The 8,473-nt window shown below is 40.0% G+C and overlaps 1 pseudogene; it reads right to left on the reverse strand.

The window, feature by feature from the left end:
* Positions 1 to 1,963: 1,963 nt before the first annotated feature.
* Positions 1,964 to 8,338, reverse strand: LOC122150692 (annotated as a pseudogene).
* Positions 8,339 to 8,473: the final 135 nt, after the last annotated feature.

An 8,473-nucleotide genomic window follows, 5' to 3' on the forward strand; every position in this document is an offset into this window, starting at 1 on the left:
AGAATATTTGGGAAAGATAATGGATGTATCATATATAATTTAGAAACATATTTCTCAACTCAATATTAAACCTTTAATCATAACTCCTGTCTCAATTTCCTTGCCCACCTAAATTTCTCTTAGAGGGCTATTTCAGGAGTTCAAGAACAATGGAGACAGAAAAGAAAGACAGCATAATAATATCATTTACTATTGTAACTGATCAATTGTTGAAACACATGGTTTATCAACAAGACAGAAGTAGTTCTCCCATTAATTAAAAATCCATTATATATGAGCATAAAGTAAATACTGTGAGTACTTGTGCAAGCCATTACCCTCTGAATATTTTCTAAGGTAACTTACATATTGCAGGAAGAAATATTCTATAGTTAAAACACTTTAGAAAAATTGTTTTGATTCTGAAGGGTTAGTCAAAACTGTAGTCTCATGTTTTAGAAAATTTTATTTTTAATTATTCTTTCCCCAAATTTACTGAGATACAAATCTGGATTCTTCTTTGATATTCTGTTATTCCTGTAAGTATCATATGGTCTCATTGATCATCATAATGACTTTTAAAAAGAGAGATGATTACCTGCTCTTGTGAAATGGCCAATCCATTGCCAACTAGGAGATAGCAGAATTGATTTCCCATTGCCCTGATTAGATTTAGCTTTCTTCCTGAGAGAGCCCATTTCTTTCTTGAACAGAAGTCAGGCAGGTCAATGGCAGTAAACCCTGGGAGAGGCCAGGGATCAGGAGAAAGAAATTTGTAAGGATTGCACATGATATCTTGCCAGGAATACATATTTCAATTGTAACCTTTTGCTTTTCAACTGCCAAGGATACGGACAGAATAGTTTCCTGGAGGAAAGGGTACCATGAAGTATTTCAGTAGCTTTGTTGTAGTTGTTGTTAGTTGACATCAAGTTGGCTCTGACTCACAGCAACCCCATGTGCAGAATGAAACACTGCCCAGTCCTGCACCATCCTCATAATCCTTGCTCTGCTTGAGCCCGTTGTTGAGGGCACTGTCAATCCATCTCGTTGAGGGTCTTCCCCTTTTTCACTGACCCTCTACTTTATCAAGCATGATATCCTTTTCCAGGGACTGATCCCTTGTGACAACATGACCAAAGTAAGTGACGCAAAGTCTGGCCATTTTCGCTTTCAAGGAGCATTCCAGCTGCATTTCTTCCAGGACAGATTTGTTTGCTCTTCTGGCAGTCCATGGTATTTTCAGTATTCTTTGCCAACACCTCAATTCAAAGGCAACAGGTCTTATTCATTGTCCAGCTTTCAAATGCATATGAGGTGATTGAAAATACCATGGCTTGGGTTAGGTGCACTTAACCAAAGGTTAGTCTTCCAAGTGACAGCTTTGTTTCTTAACACTTTAAAGAACGAGGTCTTTTGCAGCAGATTTGCCCAGTGCCATACGTTGTCTGATTTCTTTTTCTAAACTTTTTCAATCATGTCTTTATTTAGTTTCAGTTCACACTGTAAATATGTAAGTTCCAAAACATACATAATGTTGACTCTCTGATAACAGATTTTTGTACCATCCAGCTCTGCCAACATTCAAGTCATACATCCCTGATAACAATGATATCATTGGATGTAAAGGAAAGAAAGAAAGAAAGAAAGGAGGAAGCTCTCTCTTACATAGTTAAAGTTAGTAAGGAAAGGCCACACATTAATGTGAGCTGAGTTAGAATTTAGTCATGGAATGGTATGACTACCACAGGCATTATTCTCACACTGAAATTATCCCATTTCTTCTCTAGAGATTTTCCTTTATTTCTAGTTCTTACATAAGCCCTCATCCTACACATCAACTCATTTTCCTTTTTTACCTCCCTTCTGTCCCAGGGTGACAAATAAGATATGTGCAGAAATAAGATCAGTGCAGAAAACTGTTGAGAAGAAAATTCAAAATGTGATCATAGATAGAAGTCTACCAAATTTAAAATGTAGTGTTCTAAAAATATATGATTTCATCGTTCCTCACCCCAAAGCATTCTTTGTTTCTTTTCCAAGATGATGATGACTCTTCACACATTTCCTTTTTCCATATAGGCGCCTTGGCTTTTAAAGTATCAGTGACAAAGTTCACAGCTTCCAGGGATGTGGCCCTGTGGGCTGAGGACACAACATTGATTATGCTGGCTTCTGACATTGGAACCAAGCTGAGTCTATGGAACACCGCTATATGTTTGACTGGTCACTTCTGCTGAATGTCGCTACAAATTTTCCTGACTTAGTTTTCTGCCATTGGTAGATATGCTTCATCTTCCAAGCTAATGACTTTTTTCCCTTCAAAATTATTTCTTGTTGTCCCTACAAATAGAGATATTGCACCACAGAGTGGAGAAGTCAACCAATTGTGAAACTTCATCAACCAAAAGCTTCTTGGTGGTGAATTTTATTATATCCTTAGCTTTCTCTCCAATTTCATTCATATCTTTCCCAGTTGGCTCAAAAGTACTACTCTCCACTAATGGGGGGGGGGGCGGATAATGGCAATTTCGTCTCCCAATTGAAGTAGGAGGAGAAGTTGATCTCCAAGCTCGACGTATTCCTGATGAATAGCAAATATCACCTGGTTTCTGACATCAGCCAATCCAGGATGTCGACTTTCTATCTCCTTCCACAGCTGCAATGCTTTTATTTGTTGAGGCACAGAAATGGTCTCTGAAGGAACACCTGTTATTTCAGCACTTTTTGCAAAATACAGCACTTCAACCTGGCACCACGGAACCATAACACCCGGAACCCGAGCCCGGGATCCCACAGGTGGAGCCTGTTGTCTGATTTCTTAACTGCTGCTTCTGTGGGTGCTTCCAAGTAAAATGAAGTCCCTGAAAACTTCATTCTTTTCTCCATTTATTGTGATGTTGCTTATTGGTCCAGTTGTGAGGATTTTTGTTTTTTTTATATTGAGATGGAATCCATATTGAAGACTACAGTCTTTGATCTTCATCAGTAAGTGCTTCAAGTCTTCTTCACTTTTAGCAAGGAACATTGTGTTATTTGCATATCTCAGGTTGTGGTTAATGAGTCTTCCTCCAATCTTGATGGCATGTTCTTCTTCATATAGTCCATTTTCTCAGATGATTTGCTCAGCATACAGATTGAATTAAGTACGGTGAAAGAATACAACCCTGCTACACACCCTTCCTGATTTTAAACCATGCAGTATCCATTTGTTCTGTTTGAATGTACAAGTTCTATGCACAAGTTCCTCATGAACATAAGTCTTCTGGAATTCTCAGTCTTTGCAATACTATCCAAAATTTCTTATATCTACACAGTCAAATGTCTTTGTGTAGTCAATAAATATCTTTTTGGTATTCTTTGCTTTCAGGCAAGATCTATCTGACATCAACAATGATACCCTTGCGGTCGTTATGTTTGTGTGTCAACTTGGCTGGGTCTGGTTGAGTGACTAGGCAGCTGGTGGTAGTTATTCCTCATGATGAGATTGGCAATCAGCTCCATGGTGGGATCTACCACAAGCAGCTGAGTAGCTGCCTTTGGGTATGTGGTCTGCTTCCTGTACATAAGCAGCAGCTTTGGGAATGGTCTCTAGCTTATGGCATGCTTGGACCCTGCATGTAGCTGTGTCATTGTTCAGCAGCCTGCCATGCTCTGCTGACCTGGGGGCTTACAATGGACTTGAATTGATGGCCTGACGTGTGATTTGGTAACATTGGGACTGTGCCTTTTTACTTGTCAACCTTGGGCTTGGCAGCCTCAGCAGCCAGCAGCTGTCTGAAGAAAAGCCTCTAGCTTCAGTGGGCCAAGAGCTGGAGGCAGAGCTGAAGCCCAAGGCTGAGTGGCTTTCACCCAGCCCCTAGAGCCTGGCGCTTTGAACTTGGACTTAAAGCCTCCAAACTGTTTGTTAACAAACTCCTGTTTGTTAAGGCCATCCCGTTTTTGGTATATATTCTTGTCAGCGGCACTAGGTAACCAGAACATCCCTCATTCCACATCTTCTAATTCTAGTTTGAATTTCCAGAAGTTCCCTGTCAATATAGTGCTGCAACTGTTTTTGAATTATCTTCAGCAAAATTTCACTTGCATGTGATATTAATGATACTGTTCAGTAATTTTCACCTTCTGTTGGGTCACCTTTCTTTGGAATGGGCATACATAGAAATCTCTCCCTCTCAGTTTGCCAGGTCTTGTCATAATAAGTAAGCACCTCTAGCGCTGCTTCTGTTTGTTGAAACATCTCAATGGATATTCTGTCAATTCCTGGAGCCTTGTTTTTTGCCAATTCGTTCAGTGCAGCATGGACTTCGTCCTTTACTACCATTGTTTCTTGATCATATGCTACTTCCTGAAATAGTTGATCATCGACTAATTATTTTTGGTACAGACACTCTGTGTGTCCCTTTTTTCTTTTTCCGAATGCTTCCTGAATCATTCAATATTTTGTCCATGTTGTTGTTGTTATGTGCCGTCGAGTCGGCCCCGACTCACAGCGACCCCTCCTTGGGTTTCCGAGGCAGTATCACTACGGAAGTAGGATTGCCCAACCTTCCTTCCGAGGAGTGGCTGGTGGGTTTGAACCACCAGCCGTCTGGTTAGCAGGCAAGTGTCTTAGCCACTATGCTACCAGAGCTCCCATTTTGTCCATAGAATCTTTCAGTTTTACAACTGGAGGCTTGAATTTCTTCTTCAGTTCTTTCAGCTTGAGAAATGCTGAGTGTACTCTTCCCTTTTGGCTTTTCAACTCCATGTCTTTGCACATTTCATTATAGTAATTGGCTTTGTCTACTCGAGCTGCTCTCTGAAATCTTCTGTTCAGCTCTTTTACATTTCATCATTTCTTCCATATGCTTTAGCTACTCTCCATTCAGGGAGCTCTGGTGGCGTAGCGCTAAGGCTAACCAGAAGGCTGGTGGTTCAAACCCACCAGCCACTCCTCGGAAGGAAGATTGGGCAATTGACTTCCATAGAGATACTGCCTCAGAAATCCGAGGAGGGGTTGCTATGAGTTGAATTGACTTGACAGCATTGAGTTTGTTTGTTTTTTTTCCTCTCCATTCAAGAACAAGTTTCAGAGTCTCTTCTGGCATCCATTTCAGTCTTTTATTCCTTTCCTGTCTTTTAAATGACCATTTGCTTTCTTCAGGCATGATGTTCTTGATGTCATCCCACAACTAGTCTGGTGTTCTTTCAATACCATTACAAATCCTCTAGTACAGGTCACTAGCATCTTCTCATTGCACAGCAGATTTGTTATGGCACTGCAGATGTAATTGTACTATATATTCTTCTTCTTTCCCTCCCTTCCTTCTTTCCTTTACTCCAAGAAATATCAAGCCCAACATCTTTGTCAAGTACTGAGTTTATTGTGGTGAACATGATATTGTCCGTGTCTTCCTGATTTTGTAATCTAGTTGTGGAAATAGATGTTAAACAAATGAGTACGCAGATATGTTGTTGTTGTTGTTAGGTGCTATCGAGTTGCCTCTGACTCACAGCAACCCTATGCACAACTGAATGAAACACTGCCTGGTCCTGCACCATCCTCACAATCCTTGCTATGCTTGAGCCCATTGTGTGTCAATCCATCTTGATGAGAGTTTTCCCCTTTTTTATTGACCCTGGAAGGAAGCATGCTATTTTCTCCAGGGACTAGTCCTTTCTGATAACATGACCAAAGTAGGTGAGATGAAGTCTGGCCAATGTCACTTCTAAGGAGCATTCCAGTTGTACTTCTTCCAGGAAGGGGGAATGTGATGCTATTGGAGAAACCTGGTGAGAGTGTGGTGGTATGAAAGAGAAGACAACCTCTCTGAGGAAGCCACATTAAGCTGAGCCCTCAGTCAATACAGAATGAGTGTTATGTGTTGTTGTTATGTGACGTCAAGTCAACCTCGACTCATAGCGACCCCTCCTTGGGTTTCCGAAGCAGTATCACTACGGAAGTAGATTGCCCAACCTTCCTTCTGAGGAGTGGCTGGTGGGTTTGAACCACCAGCCTTCTGGAGAAGGAGAAATGTGGGAGTGCGGATTGGGTATGTGTGAAAGGGCTAAGACTGGAGGTATAAATAAACTTGGCTCATTTGAGGTACCAAAAAGCTCCTTGTTGCTAAAGCTTCATTAGCAAAGAAAAATGACTAGTAGGCTAAGGAATCGAAGCAGTATTCAGGGACCAGATCACTCAGGCTAAAGGTAAAAATAATAAAATGTCTGTTGAGACAGAAAACCTACAAAGGGAACAAAACTTAATGGCATATTACCTTACAGGATATAACATAACTCTCTAATAATTATTGGACTGTTGTGCATTATCAGCAGTATTGAACCTGAGAAAGGATAAAACAAATGTATTCACTCACCTTTTTCAAGTGATGCTTTGAACTCTAACGACATTTACGTGGGGGACTGATCAAGAAGATAAATGTTAGCCTGTAGCATTAAGCAGAACTTGTTCATTTAGGACATGTGCTGGTAGCTCGAAAGAATATAAGGTTGTGCCCTTTTGAATGAAGAACTGCTCTTTGTTTGACAGAAGGTAATAAATAAAAAGTCCACAATGTCACAGAGCTTATTTGGAAGATTTGCCATGAGGAAGGTAAAAAACGGCAAACTAAGCCTAAGAGAGGCACATAATGATGAGGGAACTGGTGAACAGAAAGTCAAAGTAATATCTGTTGCTTTTTTAAACTTTCCCATATTACTGAATTATCTGGGGTCCTGTGACATGTCACAGAGCTCTTCATTTATTACTGTCTCCCTCTTTCCTTCCCTCTAGCAACTCTGACTTATGAAGCAAAATGGCATTGAAGGGGTCGAGGAGAACTTTGATTATTGCTTGATTAAAGAATGTTCTGCGTCAGCCTTTTTGTGAAACTAACTGGGAAACATCCCATCTTTGAAATGAAATACATTAAATGTGTTCCACTTCTTGTGAAGAAAAAGTTTCTTTAAACATTGACCAGTGACATGATCTTTTTCTTTTCTTCTATTATCTTACCTTTTCCTTTCTATTCCTCAGCCCTTTCCTTTCTCTTTCCTCCCTCCCTCTCTCCCTTTCTTCTTTCCTGCTTCATTTCCTCCTTTCTTTCCCTTCTGCTCTCCCTCCCTGGGAGGGACTCACTGTCATTGAGTTGATTCTGACACCTAGCAACCCTATAGGGCAGAAAAGAACTGCCACATAGGATTTCCAAAGCTGTAAATCTTTACAGAAGAAAACTGCCTCATTTTTCTCTCATGGAGTGGTTTATGGATTCTAACTGCAGATCTTTTGGTTAGCAGCTGAATGCTTTAACCGCTGTGCCACCAGAGCTCCTTCCCTGGGGAGGAGGAGGATGGAATTTGACTAAAGGATATTATCATTAGAATCACAAGGAATAGTACAAGGACTTCCCTTTTGGTTCTAGTATTTTCCTCTCAGAACCAGAAGTCCAGGCTGAATTATAAGGTCTAACTCATAGGGTGGCAATTTGGATTAAATGAGGAAGTATATACACAATGTCCATCACCTGCATAAGCCATGGCATCAAGTGGCTGCAATATCTATTTCTCATGCAGAAGTATCCTGGTGAAGGGGAAGTGAGGTCATGAAGTTAGGAGAACATTTTTTATGGCTTTTACAGCATTAAGTTATAATTTTTGAAGGCTTAAGCCAAGGTGTTTTGCAGAGGGAATGGAGAATAGTAGAGGAGTGTCTCTGAAGGATTGGATAATGGTTTGGGTATGGAAGATAAATAAGAAATTGCTCAAAGGCAGGCTTCCTAGACTAGCAGATTACAAGAACAGTGGAACTATGATATAAAATGAAGTTGGGAGGGTAAGATGTTTAAAAAGAGAAAAAATTTTGGACATACAACTGGTGCTTGACACTTGTTGAAGGAATTTATTAATTTGAAGAGTAATTAAATGTCATATTTGGATCTAGCCAGAAGACTATGGTTTAATGGTGGACATTTTTGTTTAAACATCCTGTAATGGGAGGATCATGTTATCTTATTTATGTTTTCCCATTATTTCTTGTAATTAAAAAAAAAAAGCTTTAGTTGCCTGACCTTGAATATAACAATAGTCAGTGGATGAGAACAATCATTTGGTGGCATCATCTGTGTCAGGTGAGTGTCAGAAGGGTGACCTATAATTATTCATTACTACTTCAACAAAGGGAACAATTATAGCAAGGGTGCTCTGTGTCATATTTCAATGTGACAAGCTTGCTGACCCAATGTACAGTAAATGCGCAAGGTTTTAGAATAATTTCCACAATTGATAGAGTAGAAATCTTTGTCAGAGAATGTGAAACTTACCTGAGCAATATTTCATGCTGCTTATTTTTATATATCTGGAAACCCAGCCAGAGCTTCATCTGGGGTCAAATATTGAACAAAACCCAATCATGGAAAACAACTGATTTGCTCTTTGTAAAGACAGGTTGACTTTGACTTGCTCATGGACAAGGTAAAGAAATTAAGCAGTATCATATGAGTGGCTATCAGCTATA

The sequence above is a fragment of the Orycteropus afer genome, unplaced genomic scaffold (genome assembly GCF_000298275.1).
Source record: "Orycteropus afer afer isolate SDZICR_OR568_19922 unplaced genomic scaffold, OryAfe1.0 scaffold00201, whole genome shotgun sequence".
Taxonomy (NCBI): Eukaryota; Metazoa; Chordata; class Mammalia; order Tubulidentata; family Orycteropodidae; genus Orycteropus; species Orycteropus afer.